Consider the following 21158-nt stretch of genomic DNA (forward strand, 5'->3'; position numbering starts at 1 on the left):
TTTATGGCTGAGTAATATTCCATTGTGTATATGTGACACATCTTCTTTATCCATTCATCTGTCGATGGACACTTAGGTTGCTTCCATGTCCTGGCTATTGAAAATAGTGCAGCAATAAACACTGTGGTACATGACTCTTTGAGTTATGGTTTTCTCAGGGTATGTGCCCAGTCTTGGGCTTGCTGGGTCATAAGGTAGTTCTAATTTTAATTTTTTAAGGAACCTCCATACTGTTCTCCATAGTGGCTGTATCAATTTACATTCCCACCAACAGTGCAAGAGGGTTCCCTTTTCGCCACACCCTCTCCAGCATTTACTGTTTGTAGATTTTTTTATTATGGCCATTCTCACCGGTATGAGGTAATACCTCATTGTAGTTTTGATTTTCATTTCTCTAATGATTAGTGATGTTGAGTATCCTTTCATGTGTTTGTTGGCAATCTGTATATCTTCTTTGGAGAAATGTCTTTTTAGGTCTTCTGCCCATTTTTGGATTGGGTTGCTTGATTTTCTTTTTGATATTGAGCTGCATGAGCTGCTTGTACATTTTGGAGATTAATCCTTTGTCACTTGCTTCATTTGTAAATATTTTCTCCACTCTGAGGGTTTTCTTTTCGTCCTCTTTATAGTCCCCTTTGCTGTGCAAAAGCTTTTAAGTTTCATTATGTCCCATTTTTTTATTTTTGTTTTTATTTCCATTTCTCTAGGAGGTGGGTCAAAAAGGATATTGCAGTGATTTATGTCAAAGAGTGTTCTTCCTAAATTTTCCTCTAAGAGTTTTATAGTGTCTGGCTTTACATTTAGGTCTTTAATCCATTTTGAGTTTATTTTTGGGTATGGTGTTATGAAGTGTTCTAATTTCATTCTTTTACATGTAGCTGTCCAGTTTTCCCAGCACCACTTATTGAAGAGACTGTCTTTTCTCCATTGTATATTCTTGCCTCCTTATCAAAGATAAGGTGACCATACATGTGTGGGTTCATCTCTGTGCTTTCTATCCAGTTCCACTCATCTATATTTGTTTTTGAGCCAGCACCACACTGTCTTGATTACTGTACCTTTGTAGTGTAGTCTGAAGTCAGGGAGCCTGATTCCTCCAGCTCTGTTTTTCTTTCTCAAGATTGCTTTGGCTATTTGGGGTCTTTGTGTTTCCATACAAATTGTGAAATTTTTTGTTCTAGTTCTGTGAAAAATGCCGTTGGTAGTTTGATAGGGATTACATTGAATATGTAGATTGCTTGGGGGTACTGTAGTCATTTTCACAGTGTTGATTCTTCCAATCCAAATACATGGTATATCTCTCCATCTGTTTGTATCATCTTTAATTTCTTTCATCAGTGTCTTATAGTTTTCTGCATACAGGTCTTTCGTCTCCTTAGGTAGCTTTATTCCTAGGTATTTTATTCTTTTTGTTGCAGTGGTAAATGGGAGTGTTTCCTTAATTTCTCTTTCAGATTTTTCATCATTAGTGTATAGGAATGCAGCAGATTTCTGTGCATTAATTTTGTTTCTTGCTACTTTACCAAATTCATTGATTATCTCTAGTAGTTTTCTGGTAGCATCTTTGGGATTTGTATGTATAATAGTATCATGCCATCTGCAAACAGTGACAGTTTTACTTCTTCTTTTCCGATTTGGATTCCTTTTATTTCTTTTTCTTCTCTGATTGCTGTGGCTAAAACTTCCAAAGCTATGTTGAATAACAGTGATGAGAGTCGGCAAGCTTGTCTTGTTCCAGATCTTAGTGGAAATGGTTTCAGGTTTTCACCGTTGAAATGATGTTGGCTGTGGGTTTGTCATATATGGACGTTATTATGTTGCAGTAATTTCCCTTTATGCCTACTTACTGGAGGGTTTTTATCACAAATGGGTGTTGAATTTTGTCGAAAGCTTTTTCTGCATCTATTGAGATGATCATATGGTTTTTATCCTTCAGTTTGTTAATATGGTTTATCACATTGATTAATTTGTGTATATTGAAGAGTCATTACATTCCTGGGATAAACCCCACTTGATCATGGTGTATGATCCCTTTAATGTGCTGTTAGATTCTGTTTGCTAGTATTTTGTTGAGGGTTTTTGCATCTATATTCATCAGTTATACTGGCCTGTAGTTTTCTTTTTTTATGACATCTTTGGTTTTGGTATCAGGGTGATGGTGGCCTCTAGAATGAGTTTGGAATTGTTCCTCCCTCTGCTATATTTTCAAAGAGTTTGAGAAGGGTAGGTGTTAGCTCTTCTCTAAATGTGTGATAGAATTCGCCTGTGAAGCCATCTGGTCCTGGGCTTTTGTTTGTTGGAAGATTTTTCATCACAGTCTCAATTTCAGTGCTTGTGATTGGTCTGTTCATATTTTCTATTTCATCCTGGTTCAGTCTTGGAAGGTTGAGCTTTTCTAAGAATTTGTCCATTTCTTCCAGGTTGTCCATTTTATTAGCATATAGTTGCTTGTAGTAATCTCTCATGTTCCTTTGTATTTCTGCAGTGTCAGTTGTTACTTCTCCCTTTTCATTTCTAATTCTATTGATTTGAGTCTTCCTCCTGTTTTTCTTGTTGAGTCTGTCTAATGCTTTATCAATTTTGTTTATCTTCTCAAAGAACCAGCTTTTAGTTTTATTGATCTCTGCTATGGTTTCCTTCATTTCTTTTTCATTTATTTCTGATCTGATCTTTATGATTTCTTTCCTTCTGCTAACTCTGGGGATTTTTTGTTCTTCTTTCTCTAATTGTTTTGGGTGTAAGGTTAGGTTGTTCCTTTGAGATTCTTCTTGCTTCTTGAGATAGGATTCTGTTGCTATAAAATTCCCTCTTAGAACTGCTTTTGCTGCATCCCATAGGTTTTGGGTCATCGTGTTTTCATTGTCATTTGTTTCTAGGTGTTTTTTGATTTCCTCTTTGATTTCTTCAGTGACCTCTTGGTTATTTAGTATTGTATTGTTCAGCCTCCATGTGGCTTTTTTTTTTACATTTTTTCCCCTGTAATTTATTTCTAGTCTCATAGCGTTGTGGTCTGAAAAGATACTTGATACGATTTCAGTATTCTTAAATTTACCAAGACTCGATTTGTGACCCAAGATATGAGCTATCCTGGAGAATGTTCCATGAGCACTTGAGAAGAAAGTGTATTCTGTTGTTTTTGCATGGAATGTCCTATAAATAGCAGTTAAGTCCATCTTGTTTAATGTATCATTTAAAGCTTGTGTTTCCGTATTTATTTTCATTTTGGATGATCTGTCCTTTGGTGAAAGTGGGGTGTTAAAGTCCCCTAGTATGATTGTGTTACTGTCGATTTCCCCTTTTATGGCTGTTAGCATTTGCCTTATGTATTGAGGTGTTCCTATGTTGGGTGCATAAATATTTACAATTGTTATATCTTCTTTTTGGATTGATCCCTTGATCATTATGTAGTGTATTTCTTTGTCTCTTGTAATAGACTTTATTTTAAAGTCTATTTTGTCTGATATGAGAATTGCTACTCCAGCTTTCTTTTGATTTCCATTTGCATGGAATATCTTTTTCCATCCCCTCACTTTCAATCTGTATGTGTCCCTAGGTCTGAAGTACATGTGCTCTTGTAGACAGCATACATACGGGTCTTGTTTTTGTATCCATTCAGCCAGTCTGTGTCTTTTGGTTGAAGCATTTAATCCATTTATATTTAAGGTAATTATTGATATGTATGTTCCTATTACCATTTTCTTAATTGTTTTGGGTTTGTTACGGTAGTTGTTTTCCTTCTCTTGTGTCCCCTGCCTAGAGAAGTTCCTTTAGCATTTTTTGTGAAGCTGGTTTGGTGGTGCTGAATTCTCTTAACTTTTGCTTGTCTCTAAAGGTTTTAATTTCTCCATAGTATCTGAATGAGATCCTTGCTGGGTAGAGTAATGCTGGTTGTTGGTTTTTTCCTTTCATCTCTGTAAATATGTCCTATCACTCCCTTCTGGTTTGCAGAGTTTCTGCTGAAAGATCAGCTGTTAACCTTATGGGGATTCCCTTGTATGTTATTTGTTGCTTTCCCCTTGCTGCTTTTAATATTTTTTTGTATTTAATTTTTGACAGTTTTATTAGTATGTGTCTTGGCATGATTCTCCTTGGATTTATCCTGTATGGGACTCTCTGTGCTTCCTGGACTTGACTGACTATTTCCTTTCTCATGTTAGGGAAGTTTTCAACTATAATCTCTTCAAATATTTTCTCAGACCCTGTTTCTCTTCTTCTTCTGGGACCCTTAAAATTTGAATGTTGGTGCCTTGAATGTTGTCCCAGAGGGCTCTGAGACTGTCCTCAATTCTTTTCATTCTTTTTTCTTTATTCTTCTCTGCAGTAGTTATTTCCACTGTTTTATCTTCCAAGTCACTTATCCGTAGGTTGGTTGTGCCTGTGTTCTGGTGGATGAGGCTGGATCTTGTCTTTCTGGTGGGCTGGTCCACGTCTGCTGGTGTGTTTTGGGGGGTGTCTCTGACCTTATTATGATTATAGGCAGCCTCTCTGCTAATGGGTGCGGTTGTGTTCCTGTCTTGAGCCCGTCCTCTCCCTGCCCTCCGACCGAAGCCAGAGCCTCAACTCCCAGCCCTGCCCGCCCCGGCGGGTGAGCACACGAGCCTCTCGGGCTGGTGAGTGCCGGTCGGCACCGGTCCTCTGTGAGGGAATCTCTGAGCTTTGCCGTCCGCATCCCTGTTGCTGCGTTCTCCTCCGCGGCTTCGAAGCTCCGCCGCTCCGCCACCCGCAGTCTCTGCCCGCGAAGGGGCTTCTAGTGTGTGAAAACCTTTCCTCCTTCACGGCTCCCTCCCACTGGTGCAGGTACCGTCCCTATTTTTTGTCTCTGTTTATTCTTTTTCCTTTTGCTCTACCCAGGTACGTGGGGAGTTTCTTGCCTTTTGGGAGGTCTGGGGTCTTCTGCCAGCGTTCAGTAGTTGGTGTTCTGTAGGAGTTGTTCCACATGTAGGTGTATTTCTGATGTATTTGTGGGGAGGAAGGTGATCTCCGCGTCTTACTCTTCCGCTATCTTAAAGGTCCTTTTTGTGTCTGTATTCTTATATTTTGACAAAAGAACTTAATGGCCTGGGCTCTTAACCTCACTTTGTCTCCAACTTGCTGTATGACCTGAAGGGAAATTATTTACCTATGCTAAGCTTCCCTTTCTTTAACTCTAAAATGGGAATAATAATATTGGTAATCTCAAAGCGTTGTTGTGAATGAAAATGAAAATGCAGGTAAAGCGCATAGCACAATGCCTGGCTCAAAGTAAATTCTCCATAAAGATTAGTGTAAGTATCATTATTAGTTCTGGCTCCCTGTTGCTTTATTATTTTTAAGGTAATGCTCTTTACTTAGGACACAGTCTATGAATACTGCTGACTCCTTGCTACTGTAAGTCATAAAACATAATTAAACTGTAAACCTTCTCAGTTTGATTTACAATGTAACGGAGATATTACACATCTACAGCTAATTACAAGGAAGAATATTATTAATTGCTTGAGAATGTAAAATGGGTGTATAAAGAAAGGGGAAATGATATTCACCAGCTGGGCTCAGTTATCAAGGTGATGGTGGTGGCAAGAAAAAGCTCTATTTAAGTATTTAAGAATGGGTCTAATTTTACTAAGGTGTTAAAGAGGTATTCCAGGCAAGGAGCAGGAAATGACTAAGAGAATGGAGAGTGGGAGTACTTAAATGAAATAAATAGCTATAGTTTTAGTCCAAAGTGTCACCCTACTGTTAGTTTTAGCATTTTTGCCACCCTCATCTCTTAAAAAACTCACCGTTAATAGACTTTTTCTTAGCAGACTGCAGTAAACTTTTAAAATGTATTTTCAGGTTTCCATGTGGAAATGTTTGTTTTCATTCACAAAATATTATGACACATACAAAATATAATGCTATAAAAGTGAATGATTAGCATATCTATTGTTTAAAAAGCTAGGTACATGCAGCAGAGTTGAAAGCACATAACAAAGATACTGGAATGAAAAATGAAGTAATTGGCCTTATATAGCTTCTTTATGACCAAGTTGGACAGAATGCCTGGCCAATATGATTGGTTTTGCAGAAATGAAATATTAGCATGTCAGAAAATGGGTTGACACCATGAGGACAATCCTTTAGTCCAGTCTGTGACAAAGGCTAGGAACTCTACAATGGTGAAAATATTAAGGAGTCATCTTAGGTTGGGAAACTATGGACCAGAAAAAAAGACACCTTCTTGTAGAAGTGGCCCAACAAAAAAGGAAAAAAGAAAGAATATAAGGAAGAGAAGGAGGAGGAAAGACAGTGGTATTTGTCATCCCCTTCCCTGTTCCCGTTTTTGTTGCATTATGTTACCATGGTAACCTGAAAAAGAAAATTCATCTCCAAACTGACATATACTAATAAGGTACAATATCATATATTTAATATATGTTTGTATTATGACTAATAACAGTAATAATTGTTATCGATTGATGAGTATATGATAGTTACTGTATTAGATATTTGTATACATGGTGTACACTGCTGTGTAGATTTTTTTAAAGTATCCATTCCGTAGGTAAGGAAGTTGAGTCAACAAGTAAATGACAGAATCAGAATTTGAGTCTTACTGTGTATGGCAAGAAAACATTCAACCATTTCACTATTCTACACTGTGGGGTCTAACATGGTGCTTGGCTTATATATTGAAGAGTGAATGAATATTCTATGAAAACATTTACTGATCTTTGCAGCCTTCTCCTAAGAATTGTGACAGAGTCTGACCAGGCTGAGATTTGATCCTATTTGCAAGCTAACAAATGGCAAATAGGCTTGCCATTTGTTTATGGTTACTGACAGAAGACACAGGCTCCGGGGTCAGAGACTAAGGGCCTTTTTACTCATGGCAATAGCAGTTCTCCAAACCGCAGTTCCCTCAGTGTGGTGTGAAGAAGGCCAGATGATACCTGTTTGCACAGTGAGTTCCATTACAGGAGGGGAACCCTGTATTGAGGGGAACCCTGTATTAATGGAAACCAAGTATTTTATGCTGAACAATAAGCATGCCTGCCCATTGTTCTGGAGGGAGACACTATTTTTTATCTTCTAAGGATATTGCCTGTACAGACATCTTTACAAAGATAGTCTGAGAAAAAGTACCTGTGCTCACAAGATTTACAGAAATGTGAGAGACCTGTGGAGAATGTCTCCCAGCACCTTTCATTTGCATAAATGCATTCTTAGGAACAGGGCCTCAACCCATCCCATCTTCTCCCCTAATTCCCTATCCTCATACTTTTTGGCTTAGATTCCAGTTTGCCTCCTTATGGGAAACTCTAGCTGCAATACAGGCATACTGACATTCACCAGCCTGAAACCGAAAGGAAACCCTGTATGAACTGTGCAAAGGGAATGTGGCCATTTCTGAAAAGGCGGTCTAACCTGCCCTCTAGAGTGTAGTGCTAAATCAAACCAATTATGTGAGTTCCCATACACATTCCTCTCTTTGTAAATGGGAAGTAACTGCAAAATAACGGATGGGTCGTCCAGCTCCTGTGGAAATTAGAGCAGCTTTCCTAGGAGCCTGCAGTGCTTACAGCCTCCATGCATGTGATTGGAATCATTCTCCTTCAGTAGAATTACCTCTGTTTCTTTACAGTAAACTTCCATTCCCTTAAGCAGTCTCTTAAAGTGTCCTCCTTTGTGACTCTGAGGAATGTGACTGGCAGGATAGCACTGTATTTATCTTCCTAATTTTAAAAGCATTTAATTACTAATAAGTACTGCCAATGTGATTTTTTTCCCTTAGTGCACATTAAAAACTTTGAATCCCATTTTCTGTAATAATTTAAATCAATCTGGAAGGACAGAGTAATTAATTATCTATAATTTCTCAAAATAGAAATGCTGAAATTATTGAATTGAAACAGAAATCTAGTGGAGAATAAAACTGAAATGAATAGGATTGTGTGAGAAAGAGGGGTGCAGCAAAATGTAAATTTCCTTAAAAGTTGAAAGAGCTGTTTAGTACTATAATTGAGTTGAAAAATACACTAGTTGAATCAGTATTTCACATCATGTTTCCTAAAGCACTTTTTTTGTCCTGAAACTTAAGAATATTGCTTGTGAAGTATTATTACTCATAATGGGTTTAATATACAACTGTGAACCACCAGAAGGGAGCAATTGAGAAAATGTGGGGTTTTTTTCCACTTCTGTTCCTTTCAGGATTAATTGAGTTTAGATAGCCTGTGTTTTTAACTTGTGAAACCAGTCCACCCTCTTTTGAATTTCTTTACAAAACTTCTTCTTTGACATGATGACAAAGCAAAATAGGCCATGTGTATATGCATTTTCCAGTGCAGTCATGTAAAGGGCGTGGGTTTTGGACTCAACCACACTTAAATTTGATAAGCTCTGCCTATATTAACTATGTGATATATATTTGTGTTTGCCTTTATTGAAGAAGGTTAAACGTATTTGGCTTCCTTGTTTATTTATATAACTAATTCTGTACATTAACTGTTAAGGTAATGATTTAATAGTTGTAAGGATTAAATAAACAAGCACTACTTATATAATGCGATCATAAATCAACCTTACTTCCTAGTTTTGTTTTAAGAGTATGGAGCTCTTGTTCCTCAGGGTCTCCATGAAATGTAATATATATCTTGTGACCCTTTGGATCACATTCAGAAGGTAAAAGGCCTTCCTTTCAGTAATTAATGTGTCCAATAATAATCTAAAACTCTAAATGTATTTTAAAGTAGTGGCTTTCTTCTCCATATCTCCTCTATCTCCTAGTGTGTCCCAGTGGCAAGCTGGAAGTTGTGGTTTGTTTTCTTCTTTCTTTCTCTGCCATACACTTTAATATATATTTTCAACATCTTGCTAACTTGGTTTTGGATCCTCATGATTAGAGAGTTCAGGGAGGGAAAAGAGGAAAGGGGAGCAGTAGATGTTTACTTCACTATTGTGGTGATGGTCCACAGACTCCTTCAGAAATAGCACTTACCTGCCCCTTAGTGAAACCTTTCACCTGTGGTTTACATCACTGGGCAAAATAGCTCCATTTTAGCTTATTCCAGTCTCCTCCCCCAGCCTCAAGGCATTCAGTAGGTCTTCTCAAGTCTTCCTGCTGAGGTCTGTAGCTTTCCCAGATATTCCTCTTGGTCAGCACCTAAGATGAACCTACACCACATCTTTATCACACACAGCCCACCTCTTTTTCATTCGTGTTCCAATAAAATTTGGGATCGGTGCAGTGCAACAGTCAACTATCTTTAACTTGGCTATGTATGTCCCCAGCAGGCCAGTCTACTCAGTTGTCAATCAGACAACAGTATTCTTTTCTTTTTTTTTTCTTTCTTTCTTTTTTTTTTTTTTTTTTTTTTTTTTTTTTTTTTTTTTTTTTTTTTTTTTTTTTTTTTGGTCCACAACCTGTACGGTGAAGGTTTTCTGTTGATTCAGGGTGAAGAGGAAAACATTTTCAGCCCCTCAGCAGTGGCATGACTCCAAGGCATACAGACAGCTGGTTCCAAAAGCTTTCTTCAGCTTTTTATGTGTTCACTCCCTCACATGTGTGAGTAGTTAAGAGACATAGCAGTTGGAATATGTTTTGTTCTTCAACTGAAACTTGAAATTTAAATCTTATTATAGATTTTTAGCCGGCCCTAGGGTGCCAGCTTGCCATGTGAGGGGGTGGGGAGTGCGGAGTGGGTGGGGTCGGAGTTGCCATCTTGGACTCGGCTCCACTCAATCTGGTGACCGGCGATGCTGGGCTGGGCTCAGCACAGGGGGTCGGGCAACACAAAGAAGTTAAGTATTTGACCAAGTTCACACGAAGATTTGAACCCAGGTAGTCTTACTTCAGAGCCTATGTTCTTATCCGTGCCCATTGCCAGCCTCATGGTCCTTCGTTTGTACCGAGAGAGTCATGCTTTATCCCTAGAACTCCTCCACTGGCAGTTTTGTACAGGTTGGAGGAAGTGATGAGCTCAGACAGCAGTCAGGCCCAAGAAGGAGGATATTACTCAGTGTCCATTCAGTTGCTGTGCCTGTTACAGCTTAGTCTGTGGCTTGCCTGTTCGCTCTCTTGATGAGCGGTTTAAGCCGTGTGGCTGACAGGGTCTTGGTGCTCTGGCCGGGTGTCAAGCCTGAGCCGCTGAGGTGGGAAAGCCGAGTTCAGGACATTGGTCCACCAGAGACCTCCCAGCCCCACGTAATATCAAACAGTGAAAGATCAGAAAGAGAAATTAAGGAAACAATCCCGTTCACTGTTACAACAAAAAGAATAAAATACCTAGGAATAAACCTACCTAAGGAGACAAAAGACCTGTATGCAGAAAACTATAAGACACGGATGAAAGAAATTAAAGATGATACCAACAGATGGAGAGATATACCATGTTCTTGGATTGGAAGAATCAATATTGTGAAAATGACTATACTAACTACCCAAAACAATCTACAGATTCAATGTAATCCCTTTCAAATTATCAATGGCATTTTTTATGGAACTAGAACAAATCATCTTCAAATTTGTAGGAAGACACAAAAGACCCCGAATAGTCAAAGCAGTCTTGAGGGAAAAAAACGGAGCTGGAGGAATCAGACTCCCTGACTTGAGACTATACCCACTGTAATTACTCTGGCATGAGGGAAGGCTAGGAGAAGCTGAAATTGGAAACAGAGATTGATAAAGAAGTCCTTAAATATTGCGGGTCAAGAATGGAGAAGATGAATTAAATTCAACAAAGAAGTTGGAGGCAGATTCAACGTACTCAGTAACGAGTTGGATGTAACAAATGAGAGAGAAAGAGAGGAGTTTAGAATAATGTATAGGCTATTAGAATAGTTTACTAGTTGGGTTATGGTGCCATTGGTTAATGGAAGTAGGAGAATTAGGATAATAATGGGGAATAAAAGAGAAGGAACAAATAACATATTCACTTTGGGACATACTGAGTTTAAGGTGCCTGCAGTACCTCCAGGTAGAGAAGTTCAGTAGGAAGTTGAATGTAGGAATTTGGAGTTTAGGAGTTAAATGTCAATTGTAGTTATAGATTTGGGAATGATCAAGATGTATTACTTGGTTGAAACTTAAACATACAGAACACATAATATGATAAAAAGGGTTGAGGGCAGAAGCCCAGGGCCAGTAAATCCTGGGGGTCTGTAAAATATAACAGAGTTCCAAGTAAGTGAAGTCAGAGATAGAGAAGGAGTAATGAAAAAAGTAGGATTGAAGAAAGTGAAAAAAGTGCCATAATGAAATCCATGGGAAGAGAATTTCACAACTTATTGAATGGACAGTGGTAGGAGATGATTTGATAGCCCTTGAGGTTCTATTGCTTTTTCCTCATGAAATGTTAATAATGCAAATCCATTGAACCGTAAGAGTAACCTAACAGAAATTGGTATTTAACATATTTCTTCTGTATAAAGCAGATTAGATGAATGAAATCTGTAATCAAATAATATTTTGAGTGTTAATATTTTAATTTTTTAATGGTAAAGGATTTAAGGATTTTAGAACTGAGACATCACAGACAGTGCATTTGTTTGGTTTATTGTATCAAAGGGTATAAAGCAGAAATTTTAAAGGTTAAAAAAGATTTTTTGATAAATATTCATTACAGGTCAAATTATTGTAATATATCAAGAAAATTTTGCTATGTACATTAAACCAAAATACATTGTAGGAATACTGTTTTTATTTTAGTCTCTCTAGAAGTAAATAATGATGTCCAAAAGATGACAGTATATTTCTCTGAGATAAAAATAATCTAGCTGGAATGTAAAACATTCCATTTGTAAAACACAGTAATGATTATGCTTCTACCCTTTTGGCTCTTGTGGTACAATGTTTTGGTCTGTGACTTGGATAAAGATAGAAGGCTTGTTTATCAAATTTATGGATTGTGCAAAGTTAAGTAACAGAATAAAGATTTATAAAATACCCTCAGACTAAAAGGAAGTGCCAGTGTAACAAGATGAAAATTAATAAGGGTACACAAAGAGTTCTCTTCTTGGGCCACAGTAATGAGCTGCACAAGTAAAGAATAAGGAAGATACAGCTGGATTCAGCAAACAAGATGTTACGAGGTTTATGCACCAGTAAGCTCAGTGTAAGTCGACCATTTGATGTGACTGTTAAAAAGGCAATGACAATTTTTGGCCACTTTAATATAAATATATTACCTGGGTCAGTATTTTCAGAGTGTGGCCGATGGCATCAGAATCACCTGTAAGGTTTTTTTTTTTTTAATTTGGGCAACTCAGTTTGTTTTTTTGTTTTTTTTAAATTAATTAATTAATTTATTTATTGGCTGTATTGGGTATTCATTTCTGTGCAAGGGCTTTCTCTAGTTGTGGCAAGGGGGGGCCACTCTTCGTCGCGGTGTGTGGGCCTCTCACTGTCGCGGCCTCTCTTGTTGCGGAGCACAGGCTCCAGACGCGCAGGCTCAGTAGTTGTGGCTCACGGGCCTAGTTGCTCCGCGGCACGTGGGATCCTCCTAGACCAGGGCTCGAACCCGTGTTCCCTGCATTAGCAGGCAGATTCTCAACCACTGCGCCACCAGGGAAGCGCCACCTGTAAGGTTTTTAAAGTATACATGCCAGGACCCAACAAGTTATTCACTGAAACAGAACCTCTAAGGTTGGGGCCCAAACATCTGCATTAAAAAAAAAATCCCTATGCAGTTCTTATGTAAATTAAACTTTAACCATTGAAATAGACTAAGGGCAATTATGATACTATTCTGTTTTATACTGTTTTATCACTCCAGGATAATTGTGTTCTATTCTTGTTCTTATACTTTAAGAGAGATGTGGAATGTAGGCTGCATTCAGGAAAAAGGCAACTATTAGGAAAATGGAGAACTAAATCATGTCCATGAGGAATGTATGGAGAGAACATTTTTACTTAGACTAGAGAAGGCTCAGAGGGCCTTCATAGATTTGTTATGTAATTGAACAATTAAGTAAATTACAGTTATTTATTTGGCTGTTCATGAATATGCAATAAATATTGATTAGCAGTTAACAAATTGTTGTGAAGATCAAATAGCAACATGGGAAAATGTTTGTAAAATATAATATGAAGATTACGGTATAAAAGTGTACAAATACTTTTATTATCAGTGTCGAAAGCCAGGATGCACCTTAAAAAGTACCAGAAGAAAATGCACCGCAGTGTTGAGTGGTTTTGTTTGGATAATAATATTATAATCACTTTTTTTTTGCAAATTATCCTTTTTCTGAATATTCTCTCAGTTAAATTACTTTTCAACATTAATTAAAAAACAGGAAATTACCCATTACCTCAAAGAATAAAGTATACTCCAAATGATAAACAATATTATGATCTTCCCTAAAATAGGCAGATGCAAGGAATGAATATATGAAAGGAAGTGTAAGTGAGTTCAGAATAGATTTAGGGGAAATTATTTCTGGATCTCAACAGACTGTCATAAAATTCAATTGTTAAATCATATGTTCCAAGTTTTGCTTTTAAAACATTGCTGAAGCAAGTACGGTTTACACTTTTTCATTCCATTTCCTTGCATTAAGCACCTACTGTTTGCTCAGGATGTGCGTACAGCTTCTTGCTGTAATAATGTAAGTTTAAAAGCCTTTGCGTTAAAGAAATAATGTTCTAAGTTTTAAGTTGTATGTTTAGACTACAGAACTGAGATTAAAATGCTTGTTTAAAAGAAACCAGACTGTAACAATTGAAGAGCAACTCTGTTTTGTAATAAAGAAAACATTCCCTGAAAATTGTACTGCTTTACATTGCCTGGATGTTATCATTGCCATTGTGTTCCTTGGCAGAGCCATTCAGAGGCAGTATTTGGCTAAAACTATCAACTTGAGGGTGTGGTGGTTCTCTTACTCTGGCGGGTCCCCCACTTGATTGCATTTAGTATCTCATCCTCTGACTAGGGGCTTAGCACTTTCCACTCAGAAAAATGATGCAGCAATAAATTTCGACTCTATGGAATGATCACTCTTCCTAATAATACATTATTTGGCATCTTTGAATATATGACTATTGCAAATGGTTCATCTGAAATTTTAACAGGTTATTTTTCTCAATTCAAAATCATATTGAAAAAAAAATCATATTGAAAAGTGGAGAGAAGGCTGCCACAGTTGAACATTTATGGGTACTCTGGTGAAGCACCACTTTTTTCCCAATAAAATAATGTTTTACCATAAGTTCAGCAGTATGTGTTGAGAGTGACAGTTTTATAGTGTATATGAGCAGGATATAATATCTAGAGCTGTAATAATGATTTTCTCTACTGTAAAAACCATTAAGCTCATATTAATACTTATATATTCATACTATTAAGCTCATATTAATTTTAATATACAGTATGAGAGTTATGCTGGTTTTATCATATACTACATGTGGATTTTTCATTCATTCCCTTACCTAGTTTATGATGTATGGTATTTGATTAAGAGCAATAAAAACAAGGAAAAATAAAGGTAATATCCCTTTCTATCTGATAGTTTTCATTTGCTAGAGTCTATAATTGTGTCTTGAATCCTCTTTCATTTCACAATATGGAATATTATGTTATTTACAAACTTTATATCTTACCTACTACTTTACAAATATAATTAACCATATTTTTGACTTAGTATGCTTTTCAATAATTTTTTTTTGTTTTTTATTTTCCATTTGCCTCTTGGAATTGAATTTTTTTAATTTCTAAAATAAAATTTATTTTGATAACTATATTTTTCACTGTAGCCAGTTCTGTACATTTTGGAGAATTATAACAATTTTTATAGTCATTGTTGTAACACTTTTGTAAAAATATAACATCTGTAATTTATCTTAAGACAATTTGTTATCCATCTATAAGAATTTGTATTCTTAAAAGTCATAATATAAAGAATCCCTTCCAGAGAGACCTCCATTTCAGTAACATACTTAAGAAAAAAATTGTGCATATGCAGATGACACAGAACCATTGTAAAGCTAGCACTTTTATTTTTCTTTCTTTATTGGACATATTTATAGGCAGTTAAATTTGCATCAAACTATTTTGACTTTAGTTATAGCCATTACAATTTCTTTTTCATTAAGTTTCTAGGATTTAACGTCATTATTTAAATTCCCCTACTCCTGTAAAAGAAACATTTTTCATGGAACACTTGTTAAAAACAGCAAAACAGGGCTTCCCTGGTGGCGCAGTGGTTGAGAGTCCGCCTGCCGATGCAGGGGACACGGGTTCATGACCCGGTCCGGGAGGATCCAGCATGCCGCCGGAGTGCCTGGGCCCGTGAGCCATGGCCGCTGAGCCTGCGCGTCCGGAGCCTGTGCTCTGCAATGGGAGAGGCCACAACAGTGAGAGGCCCTTGTACCGCAAAAACAAAAACAAAAAAAAAAAACAAAAACAGCAAAACAGTAGATTTCTTCTACTGAAGTAGGAGAGACACTTCATTTTAAAGTGGAGTTCACCTCCACTGAAACAAAAGTATGGAGCCTTTTTGGAGAGCAAGGTGCTTAGTCCATGTGATTAGGCCACCTCTTTTTGCTAGTTGGCCCCTTAGGCTCCTACCCTCCCACAGAGACTGGCAGACAGGGACCCTATCGTTCTTGATGATTGCATTTCAAGGATATGGCTCACAGGCCCTTGAGAAAGACATTCTTGGGTTGTAGAAGATACATCTCAGAGACAGAAAAATGATTTATAACTGCAAGTTTTCTAAAGTAAATGCTCTAAGAAAAGGGAGGTTGGTGGCCTACAGTCAGGTTTTGGTTGGAACAAACAGTACATTCTTTTGGCAGTGTTGAGCTTCCTCAGGGAGGAACTTAGGGGAGTGTGGTCAACATCTTAGGGATGTGGCCTTGACCTGTTAAAAATTATACTAATGCTCGCTTGATTCTCTTAGAGTGGAGGGTGGATAAAATCATTTGTGCTGAAATTTGCAGTTTTTATAGGCTAAAGTTAAGGTGTAATTGAAAGGATTACTCAGAGGAACTTGAGTGAAGTTTGGTCAAGTGGAGAGTCTTTGTCACCCTTCCCCTGATCTTGGGAAAATTGTCTACAAGTATTGGGTTATACTTGTGAGCATAAATTTTGTAAATGCTTTACTTTCCCAAACTTACAGTTGCAATTCAAACATCTGAATTAGAGAGATAAGAATTTAGAACAAAATATTTGGTTTTATTCTGTGAGATTTTCCCCAAATGTATGCAGTTGCAATGCAAGTCTGGTCATAAATACTGATGTTACTTATAGCATTTTCAGCTTCATTCTGCATGATAGATGCAGTGGATTCTAGATCCATACTATGTGGTCTCAACAACTGACTCTCTCTCTTACCAGCTGTATGTCTTGTCAAGTTCAGTAAATTGTTTAAACTTTAGTTTGCTCATCTGTCCGATGGGCACTATAATAAATAATAGCTATTGCATGAGGTTACTGTGAAGATTAAATGATACAGGTGCTTGGCACTATACCTGGCAAGAAGTAAGGACTCAATAAACATGAATTTCTATGAATTTTATTAGATACCATTAGTATTGAATACGTACAAGTGGAGGTAGAAATTACCTGATCCATATCATTAGCTTATTTGAAAATTGGTGGCAATAAGAGATTTCAAATTTTTATTTTTCATTTTTCACTATCATTTGCTCTGTATACTTGCTATTCTTAGCTCATTTTCCTTTCTTTGTTATTTCCTCTGTGTAAAGGAGAATTATTTGAAAATGTGTCCTATTTAAAAGCCAAGCAAGCATTCATCAGTTAAATATGAATTCTGTTGTTTTCAACAACAGGTAAAAATCTTCTTCATTCTGATTTCTATCATGAGAGGCTTGAAAAAACATGTTTAGGGGCATTTGCTGTGAGTGAAAATTCTACCTAATATCCTCCCAAGCCCTTGCTCGACTTCCAGGGTTATATTTAGTTTTTTGCTAACAAGCACAATGCCAAGAAATATAGTTAAATCACCTGAGAGAGTAGACCTTTGAAAATATATAATCTACACATGGACTCACGTTTATTTTAAATGATGATTGAACAGAGTTTAAGAAAGCAAATACATTTGGCAGTGTTAATCTTGGGCTCAAAGCAGCTGGGTTGCATAAAGTTCCAAACTCTTTGTCAAGTGCTGTTAGATTTGCATTTAATACCCAACTATAATGATTTTATTCCCTTTTTAGAGGAATAATGATGGTAGTAATTATATTTCCTCTGAGTAAAATATACTTGGACATAATTTTGCATGGATTATCTTCTTGTATTGTGACAAAAGTCTTGTTATATAAATAGAACGTATTTTCTCCCTGAAGGAAACAATACTATGTACATATATATGTATGTAGTTGTACCCTGTTTTATTACCAAACAAATGGGTCTGTTCCTTCAAGGATACATATATGTGGTAAAAACTTTAAAAAATATATGTGAAAATGGAAAGGAATAATTATTAGAAAAATAAGGTAAAGTAGTGGTGAATTATACACGAAGTAGAAGCCATAAGCCCTGTAAACTTTATTACAGTTGGCCAATATGCGTTTAAACTAGTAGACACGTAAATTTTATCTATGGATCAGAAACTTTCTTATCTAAAACATTTTTCCAAATTCAGATGTCATCTAAACTGAGAAAATTCCTTGTGTTCCCCACCTCTCATCCAGTGGGCTGGAAATGTATTTTTATGGAGTTTTGCTTGGTTTCAGGTTTGAAAGAGGGAATGGTACTACATGGCTAAATTTCAAAATTTTATTCTGATAGTAGAAATTTTAATGTATTCTGCATTTTCTAAAATCCAAGAAATAAGAGATGGCATAAACCATTTTCTGGAATAAATTTAAAATTACAGAGATTGTTCTCAAGTCACCAAAAATAAGATAAAATTAAATTTAAATGATTGAGTTTGAAGTATCTGCAAAAAGAACAAACTTGCTTTTCATTTTGCCATATCCTGGGTCATGAAGGCAGAATAAATATGCCCTTCAGGATCTAAACTCTTTGTAAATTCTGCTGTTAGTCAAAAATCTAAATTTTGACCTGTTTGTCTGCTTTCTAACTCAATTAAAGTAGAAAGAGCAATGCTCATTTTTTATTTTCTTGCACTGTATAGTGTTCCACTACATTTGGCTAATGCTTTGTTGAGAAATGCCCCTTAATGTTTCAGTGGATAATTTTGTTACCCTAATATCTTTCTTGTGATTTCTAGTCTCAAGAGAGCCTTTCTACCCATACTGATCTAACATGGGATATCTTGGAAGAATATGTGTAGTTGTCTAAGGAAGTATGCTTTAATCATATTTGTCTCTATTTTACCACTTTGGTTTCAATCTAGATACCTTATGTAGACTGAAAAACCATGGATATATGAAGGAAACAATTCGTTGTCAAAAAGAATAGTGAAATAGTAGCATATTATGTTACAAATGAGGGGACATGTTAATATTAAAGCGAAACTTCCAGTTAATACATGAGCAATCTAATTTTTTTCAAACAAAACAACTTAAGAATGTGAATCTTGGGTGTAGTAAATACATACACATTCATAAATATTTATCTAGCTGGCTATTTTCAACTGATTTTTAAATCACATTTGTTCCCTTTGGAAATGTAAGAGACATTTGCTGGCCTTTCAGTGGACTATTAAGGTTTGTATTGGTTTATATCTGGTACAAAATAAATATATATATAACATAAGCAATAGGGATACGTTATGCAAGATTACACAGGATATGAACAGAATCATGAAAATAAGATTCATGCTAGAAATCTTTTGCCTCGATTCTGGTTTGCCAGTGGCATAAACACAGTAAACAGGGTAATGGAGAGGTTCCCAAATCTCTCATGAAATAACATCTCTCTGAACTGGTGATGAGTCTTCCAGCAATCTCGGTCAATATAATACCTTTAACCTCAAAACCCAAAATGAATTTGGCAACAAGGAACAAAGCCGTAGGAAAGAGTACTGAGCATAAAGAGCAAGAACCTATTGACTTGTGATCATTTTCAGCTAGTTGGAGATTTTTAAATCTTGGCTAATCTTCCTCCATTAGTACTTCCCAAGTACAGGAGGAATACGTTACAAGCTCCAAGCAAGTGGGGTGTAAGAGGTGGAGTGAAGTGTTCAGAGTAGTCATATCACATTAGATATCCAGATATTTTCTGGCTTACTTCCTGCTTTAGGACAAAGAAGTCATCATCATTCCTTCATTTTACAGTGAAGAACGTTGAGGCCCAGAAGTGTTAAATAATTTAAGAAGGTTATATAGTAAGAAATAAATGCAACTGCAAGTAGAGCCTGATTCTCCTACCTTCTAATTAGGAGTCTTTCCCAGACACCATGTTATAGCACTGCCTAAAATCTATTTATTTTTGTGCTTTTTCATTGGTTCGATGCAAGGTACAGTGGGTTGAGGTAACCATACTATCCATGACACGTGATCTGTGTTAGTCTCTTTAATGTCTCTATGTGTGACTGCACATATATATTCCCTTTTATCTCCATACCCACATTCCATTCTCCCTTTCTACTGAGTACAATTATTGTGTTTAAGGTGTATCCTTTTATCTGAATGGTGTCCTTTCAAAATGTGAATTGTTTTCTGTTTGTGAATTATCATTTCCATAAAATACATGCTGTTATTATTTCATTGTTTATCCTTTTTTCACTAAGCACTATTATTTGTTAGAATCTTTCATGTTACTGGGTATACTTCTATTCTACAACTTCTAGCGTTAGGGTGTATACATAATGAACCCTTATGATAATTAGGAACAGCTAATTTCCCAGTTATCCATGTCCTTGCCAGGCAACCCTTTGGCTAGGTGCTCTTGTACAGGTACAAGTTACACATCTGTGCACATGTGCAACAAGGGCCATAATTTTGTATCCAGAACATTTTACCTTTCTCTTTCTCATTGATGGATATCCTGTTTACTTCCAACTCCCACCATTCCAAATAACATTATACTGAATAACCTGGTATATATCTCTGATGGACCTGTGTGAAAATTTCCCTGGGATAAATGCCAATTGTAGAATTGCTGTGTCAAAGGGTATGTATATACTTAATTTGACTAAGTAATAACAGATGGCTAGGCGGATTGCTGCTACCATTTACACTACCACCAGCAGAGCACCAAGGCTCCTTTATCACCATATCCATGTGATTTCTCTTATATTTCATGTATTCTTGCCTTGTCTCCCCAGTTATACTGAAGTAAAGGACCAAGTCTCATACTTTTAAAATGGCCCAAATTAGAAATCCTAGGAATTATTTAAACTAGCAGTGATTATACTTTAATCCTACAGGTAAAAATCAATCAAGGTTCAAACTGGTTCCAATTAATTAGATGTCTAGTTAGATACAATTGGTGTTTAGTTCATGTCTTTAGAGTTAAGCAATGTTCTGCTTCAGACCCAAATTAAGCTTGTTATAGTTTGGTTTGATTTTATCTCTGGTTTATTTCTTTATTCCATCCAACTAAATATGATTTAATTTTACCCATTATTTGCTTTTGTTACTAAGACAGTGAAAATGGTAAAAATAAATATGATGTTTCTAAATCTGTCCAGTATGAATGCCATGGAGCATGAGGATTTACTGTTGCAATTTGGGAAGTTACTGTAATAGAAATAGTGAGGCTCTTCTTAAAAGATTTGTTGTCACTCTGAGCTCAGAGGTCTGATTTTTATGGTAAAGAGATACTGTCAATGATCTGATAATATTTTAGATATTTCCTAATGAAGAGAGATTCAAATGTGTGTCATTTAAATGTGTTTTTAGACTTTTTTTTAAACATCTTTATTGGAGTGTAATTTCTTTACAATGGTGTGGTAGTTTCTGCTTTTATAATCTGTTTGAACTGTTTTTCTTCAACTCTTGATGGAAGCCAGATATTCGTTGAATGTTTTGCTACATCTCAGCCTTGTACTCGTATGTATGCACGCTACTTTATGTCATCTCTTGTCTCATTTTCCTTGTCTAGCTGTTTATATTGACAGAATATAATCTAAGAGTGGTAGATTAGTTGTGTTCCATCTCATAATGATTTCTTTATTTTTGATGCTTTGCCAGATATGCTCACACAGACACACCAGTCCTAAGTGAAATATTCTGTTACATTCTTCTCTTTTAAATATATATATATTTATATATATATATATATAAAACTGATTTATATATATATATATATATAAAACTGATT

This window comes from Neophocaena asiaeorientalis, unplaced genomic scaffold (assembly GCF_003031525.2).
Source record: "Neophocaena asiaeorientalis asiaeorientalis breed wild unplaced genomic scaffold, Neophocaena_asiaeorientalis_V1.1 scaffold161, whole genome shotgun sequence".
NCBI lineage: Eukaryota > Metazoa > Chordata > Mammalia > Artiodactyla > Phocoenidae > Neophocaena > Neophocaena asiaeorientalis.